Source organism: Haplochromis burtoni, unplaced genomic scaffold, assembly GCF_018398535.1.
Source record: "Haplochromis burtoni strain Fernald_Lab_line unplaced genomic scaffold, NCSU_Asbu1 Contig_129, whole genome shotgun sequence".
Taxonomy (NCBI): Eukaryota; Metazoa; Chordata; class Actinopteri; order Cichliformes; family Cichlidae; genus Haplochromis; species Haplochromis burtoni.
This window is the reverse complement of record NW_024582490.1, coordinates 1,388,632-1,395,725: the sequence shown is the minus strand read 5'-3', so window position 1 is coordinate 1,395,725 and position 7,094 is coordinate 1,388,632. Positions and strand designations below refer to the sequence as shown.

At 38.9% G+C, this 7,094-nt stretch overlaps 1 protein-coding gene across 1 annotated transcript in view; it reads right to left on the bottom strand.

Moving 5' to 3' along the window:
- Nucleotides 1-7,094, bottom strand: part of itga11a (integrin, alpha 11a) — a 51,423-nt gene that overhangs the window by 37,034 nt on the left and 7,295 nt on the right. The window lies entirely within an intron of this gene.

Here is a 7,094-nt window from a genome sequence, read left to right as displayed (position 1 = left end):
TCAGATTTCCTGAGCTCAACTAATTCGGGCATTAAAAGGCAGGTTGTATCCTAAAATACTCACATTCCTGGAAAGGCTTCGGAAAATTCTCTAAGTCTGCGACAAAATTAAACAACATTTCAGTCCAAGTGAAAATAACAGGCAAAGCAGCTGGCAAAAAACAGCTTTGGTGCCCCAAAGGAAAGATACCGTACACCACTTTATAGCAAAAACAGAGCAGGATCAACCTCCTGCATGGACCTTTAGGCCAAAATCTCACAATTAAACGAGGACGGATCTTTAGCTTAAGTACTTTGAGGTTAGGCTCATGATTGTAAGACTTTCTACCTTGTTCCAGTACTTGACATTACATGATGTCCAAGATTTCAGTGGGAATCAAAGGCTTGCACTACTAGGCACTTCATTAATAACAACATTGTAACACTTTGACTGCACATTTACCATCTCAATCAGCAATCACAGCAAGAAGGTCCTGGGTTTGAATCTACTGCCTGGCTCGTCTCTGTGGAGTTTGTTTTATACTTCCTGTGTCTGCGAGGTTTCTCTCCAGCTTCCCCCCACAGTCCATAGAAATGCATGGGTTATATTAATAGGTGATTTTAAAATAGCCATAGCCTTTTATCCCATAGCAGCTAGGTTAGGCTCCAGCAACACCTGCCATCCTGAACTGGATAAAAGGAAGGAAATGGATGGATGGGTGGCATGTGTCTGATATCCCCATGTTGGTGTTGTTCCTACATCATCATAATAAAGTTGATCTAAGATCAACATTGCAACTGAACAATCACATTGTCATGATGTTATAGCTTTGCAATGTGGAGGGAAAAGAAAAAAAAGTGAAATCCTGCAAGTATTCCTACATAATCTGTTATAAAATATATAAAAAGTACCCAATGTTTGTCCTTTGGAGAAATGAAAAGTAATGGTTACATTTTTTTGTGTTTTTCCTTTTTATTCGTATTTGTTCACCTGGGAAGCTAGCTCCCAATTAACACAATTCTTCTGTATTAACTTAATGGACTGTATTGATAACAAAGTTCCCAAGCTGAACCGGACTTTGTGGTGGGAATGTTTGATTGTGAGCTTTAGTTGGGAAAGTTCTTCTTGGGCAGCTGTAGATTCACTGTAGCCACATTGTACAATCAGGGCACAATCACTAAAAACTTAGCACCAGCTGTGATTTGACATTTTACAGCAGCAACTGCAGACAAGAGGAAATGTTGTTGTAACAGTCCATCACTGCACATCAAAGAGGACATCATATGGGATCAAGCTTCAGTGTTATTGCTCCTGAAGCCAACTTTAAAAGTCTCACAGACTCTGGAAGTCATTTTACCACAGGGGCTCCAGCAGTGCTCATATTTTCATAGCTATTAATATCACGATTATTACTTCGGATATTGCTATCCCTTGGCCAGTGGAGACACAGCAGCTTAAGTTCAGCTCAGGATACATCTACCTTGATGAAAAGGGACCATTGTTGCCTTTGACTTGGATGCCTGCCTTAGGACCTCCTGAATTTCACCAGAAGCTGTTCAAATAATCATGTTCAGGAGCTCATTATGGTCAAACGCTAGCTTTGGTTCATCATCACAGCAAGAATGCTAATGACGATGAAAGAAAGTATTTGACCCAAAATGAACACATGGAGCTTTTCTACCATGGTTACCAATGAATACAGGATTTGGGGGTTTGAGGAAGTGCCATCCCCAAGCCCAGCCTGTCATTAATGTGGTCATTTTTTTCATATTTGGAAGGCGGAGATGTATTTGCTGTGAAACCACATCCATGCCCCAAACATGAGTGTGCTACTCCAGTGTCACGCTTGCTCATCACATTCTGTCCATTGGTATTAACAGGATATGTTTCCTTTTGTTAGTGCTGCCTCATTAATTGAGGGGATTGTTATGGTCACATAATTATTTTTCCAAGACATTTATTTCCCATATCTGCTCTGCCTGGGAGCATTGAGTTGACGGTAGCAGTAATCAGAGGATTATGAGACATTAACAAGCTCTTAATAGTTTTTTTTTTTTTACTTACTGTCCTCAAGTACAGAGAGGGAGTGAACATCCACATCCACCTTTTTCCACCAGAATGGATTATCTCAACAGTTACTGAATGGATGAGACTAGATGACATTTGGCTCAGATATTTATGGACTCCACCAAACTTTGCTGACTTTTGTGAGGACTTGTCTTAGCATAACCAGCAGGTCCAAATTTTCAGTTGTTCAATAAGCTATTGTTATATTTACTTGGCACTATTGTGGTTTGGGGATTCAGATGATCAAATGGTGACCACAGTTATACATGTTTGTTTTACAGGCATTTATCATTCCCTGACAATGTAAAGGCAAAAAAACTCAAAACATATAACTGAATCTAAATATCTGAAAACTACAAATTTGTCTGCAGACACTATGGTTCCCAGATGATGAATCGTAATGGATTTGGTGGTAACTTTTCCTCTGGAAACATGTGGTTGACATTTGTGAAAACTGAACATTTAAATTTTGCCCTCACGATCAAATGCAAATTTTTTTTCTGAGCCTTTCACTCTGTAACGCCATGATAAAAATATCCAACTTCTCCAATAGCTTAATTTTCAACTAAACACCTTGGTGTTAATGGACTATAAATAGGGAGCAATATGCTATTTCTGTTCTTTATTTTGGGTGTTTTTGTTCCTAGTCACATAACAGATACATTCTGCAATATTATATACAGAAATTAAGTTTGATAACAACTATAGACAGTAAAAAATATCTGTGTTTCTTCTGGTTCAGAAAAATTAAGCTAATGTGGAAGTGCCTTAAACTGGATTCTATCTGAAGACTTCCAGTCCTACAGATGTCTACAGGAAAACAGCTTTAGGACTTGACCTTTTATAAACACTTTCCTGCTGAGTCTATAGGCTCAGTCACTCATTCTGGGTCATGCTGAAGTTTAATTCTACTTAAACTATAAGAAACCGATCAACTAAATTTGGCACATAGCTTCATCTTCATCTTCACCCTGAAGGTCTTTATCTATCACATATCATGACATCATCATGCAGCCTAGCAACAAAATATCGTGTTAAAATGACCTCTTATTAATATTTTTGAATCTACAACACCTTAAGAAAGCATCACAACAACGACATCTAATTGATTTTTGAATTATCATATATATATATATAATTATTATTGCTGCATTATGCGTTGCATATTATGACGCAATAAGATTGCCTGGCGACTACGTACCAATTGGCTTAAATCACCTGTTTTTAACCTTTATGCACCTGAAATATTTTTTTGACTTCATGACAATACCATCTCGTTTAGGATTACATGCCTAGCAATCACCTAGCAACAGCCAAAATGACCCATCTACTGCCACTATTTTTATTTTCTTTATTTGTACTTTTCATGTGGCTAAATCCATCAGTTGCCAACAGGTAAAAAGCCAAAGAATATCATAGCATGGACCTTTAACAGTTGTAATAGCATAGTGTTCTTTTAGTGCCTGAATCAAAAGTAGGTACACTGAATTCTCTTTTATAACCTTTTTTTTGGTGCAGTTCTGCACAACAAGTGAAATAAAAGAAGCACTACTTAAAGCAGAGGTGAAAGCCCTCACAGACACTCTGTAGTTATGTTTCTAACTGAGCTGAGGAGTAGATGTCAGGTCTCAAAAGAGCAGACCTGATATAACTACAGTAAAATAAACAGCAGAACAGACAGTGGGGGGCCTCTGCAGTGTATGGCACAAGTATGCAGGTTAGTGCATCCCATCAGATTCAAAGACTTAAGCTCTTTGCCAACTGGAGGTAATGTGGCCTCATTTCAGTAACCCAATGAGTGCCTGCTGTGGCAGGGTGTTTAAATCACCCTGTTGAGCAGACATGTGGAGAAATGGTGCATGCCCTTTCCTCTGTAGCTCCATCAGCAGTAATGCACAGACCTCAATAAATGTTGTTGGGCAAAATAATGTCCTTTACAGTAAACACTTGGCAAATAAAACAACCTTAAAACTCAAGAGGACCTTTTTGCAACTTTTGCACATTTTAATAACTCCAATGGTTAAAGCCTCTTAAATACTGGAGATTATTTTTGAAACCAGCCTTCATTTTGATCTTGACTATAGATGACACGTTTCGTGGCTTTATTTCCTATGGTTATGACAAAATCTGTTGGCAAAATCTGTCTACAGACAGACAGAGAGGCCTGCCAAAGTTCTTAAAAGTGCCTTTGTAACAGTTCCCAACTAGCTGTCATTCCAACTGCAGTTTTGCCAAAGCCATTTGGGAACAAGGTAATATTAGTGGACACTAAGGGCAAACACTCATGTCTGAAAGAATAACACATAGGATGTGGTTAAAGCGACATAATTCACAAGACTGTTGACCAGGAGAGTGCTGTTTGAATCCTGTGTCACTTTTGAACTTCTTTTCATTGCTTTGTTGTTGTTTGCTGTTTCACTTCTTTATCCTTTTCAACTTTGTTTGGTTTTCCTTTTTACTCACTGCTTAGTTGAGTCATTGGATCCAAAGGATTTAGAAAAGACAGTACAAATTTACCCTTTCACAACATTAAATGACACTGAATGGTACCTACCAAATTAAGATTTTGCTAACAAAGCCTTGACCAAAGTAATGTAAGTAATGCATGTCTTTTGGCCTGTCTCCCTCAGCCCTAATCAGTCACACCAGATGGCCGCCCAGCTGTGAGCCTGGTTCTGCTGGAGGTTTGTTCCTGTTAAACGGGAGTTTTTCATTCCCACTGTCACCAGCTGCCTGCCTGTTTACAGTGATTTGTGATTGTTGAGCCTTTCTCTGTATTATTGTTGGGTCATTACCTTACAATATAAAGCACCCCGAGATGAGGGTTGTTGTGATTTTGCACAAACAGAAGGGAACTGAATGACATGCACACAAAGACTCACAAGCTGAAGAAAATACCAGCTTTGCTATCAGCTGTGATAATAACCTACCTAAATGCAAAGAACCAGCAGATATCCTTGTCTACTATTCTATTTTGGTTCTCAAGTACAGCCTTTTAAATACAGCTGCATTCTTGCCTAACTTCAGGTTTTGGTCATAAAAGGCTTTTTTTTTCACAGAGTCACTTTCCAGCTGTGATCCTGTTCCTATCCAAACATTCACAGCTGAGGGAATGAGAATTCAGTCAAGTCTGGAAAAGTTAACTGTGCTATAGATTGGCGCACAAGCTCACGGGCCCTGTCAGTAAGTGTAAAAAGTCTAGTTCTCCTGGAAGCCTAGTTGACATGAAATCAGTTGAAGGGAAACTGGAAGCCTAAAAAGCATAAATGATCTGGAACAATCCATTGCAATTTACAGAATGTGTGTAGTTTATTTAATTGACTTATTTAAATGTTAAATGTTAAACCACATGTGTAAATATACTAAATAAAAGCAGTTTCACATGATTTCAGGTCCATGCAATCAGCAGTTCATTCTGAACATTATACATACATGGAACTCAGAGATAGGGAAAACGGCATCAGTGACAATATACTGTAGTAGATATGACAAGGATTTAGTCAAATTTATTCAGTGGAGGTAAACTCCAGAAATCCCCCTACAGATGTGCAGCAACTGCATAGAGGAACTAGGAACTCATGTATGCAAGTCAGTGTGGATAAAATGATAACGTAATCTAAACTTGTTTTAATGATCTGTAGCTCTCATTAAAGTGGTATTTTTACATTGGCCACAGCTCATGTGACATTCCTGCATCCAGCTGAGAGCTGTCAGACTATGTACTGTGCACACACTCCCACATACACATACAAATATACACAGACAGTCTTGCATAAGTGCACAGCTGTTTGATCACACACCAACTCTTGCTGCTCTGACTAAACAGTCTTTTAAAACCGAAATTCAACAGGATGCGTAAGATGTCTGGTGAACAGACAGACGAGTCATAACTGAGTAAAACACTAGAACACTTACTGCTGCAGGCCACAGCATTTTCAGCCAGACAGTAGACTGAGTAGCCAATACACAGAAACAGTATTGTTACAGTAACCAAATCACTGAAAAGACATCTACCGAAACCTGCACACTCTTCATCAATTTCTATTTATCATATGCGTTATATTAGATGCACAAACACCTAACAGTGACAAAATACCAATCCCCTCAACTCTATTTTGCTGTATGTGGTTTACACACTGTTTGCACCTCGTTCTCAGACATTTACAGACAGATCTGTTGACCTTTATTCCACATGTGTCAATCTCATCAGATCTTTTCATTTCTGGTAGATGTGATCGACTGGCATGGTTGCTAAACAAGTTGGCTTTTCACCGTAATATCTTTAGTAAGTTGCAGGTCACAGCGTTTTTTAGACAGACAGTAGCCAATACACAGACACAGTATTGTTACAGTAACTTCACTAAATCCCTGAGAAGGCATCTATAGAAATCTGCACACTTCACCAAATTAGGAGTGGTATTTAGTGTCTACTACTACTACTGCGACTACTGCTAATAATAATAATAATGATGAGCAGATCCATTGATTGGACACATACAGTCCAAAGCTCTCTGTTAGCTTCTAGCTTTGCTGAGTTGCTGAGTCATGATTTTTATCAAGAAGCAGAAGATGGTAGTTTTGTTTCCACCTGGAATATTGTAAAACAGCTTTATATGAACCATGCATGCACAAGACTAAAGGCTTCACATGCCGGACTGCCATAGAAGACGTGCAGTAGAGGATGAAAAAAGTACAAAAAAAAAAGTACACCATTGTATCACCATTAAGTAAAAACACAGGTATTTAAATTCAGTTCTGCTCTTTGATTGAGCTAACTGGAAACAATTTCCTAATGCGTTGTACTGCAACAGTAGTGAGATTAGGTTCTGATTAACCCAGTAACTTACTGGTGCCCACACTTCGGAAGAGCAGGACATGACCTACTAGTCTGCTGTTTTGCCATTTAAGCCTTGTGGCCGACTGCTGTACTACAACAAGGCAAAATGAATGAATGACTGAACGAGTAGGTGAATGCTGAGCATCCCACACACACACACACACACACACACACACACACACACACACACACACACACACACACACACACA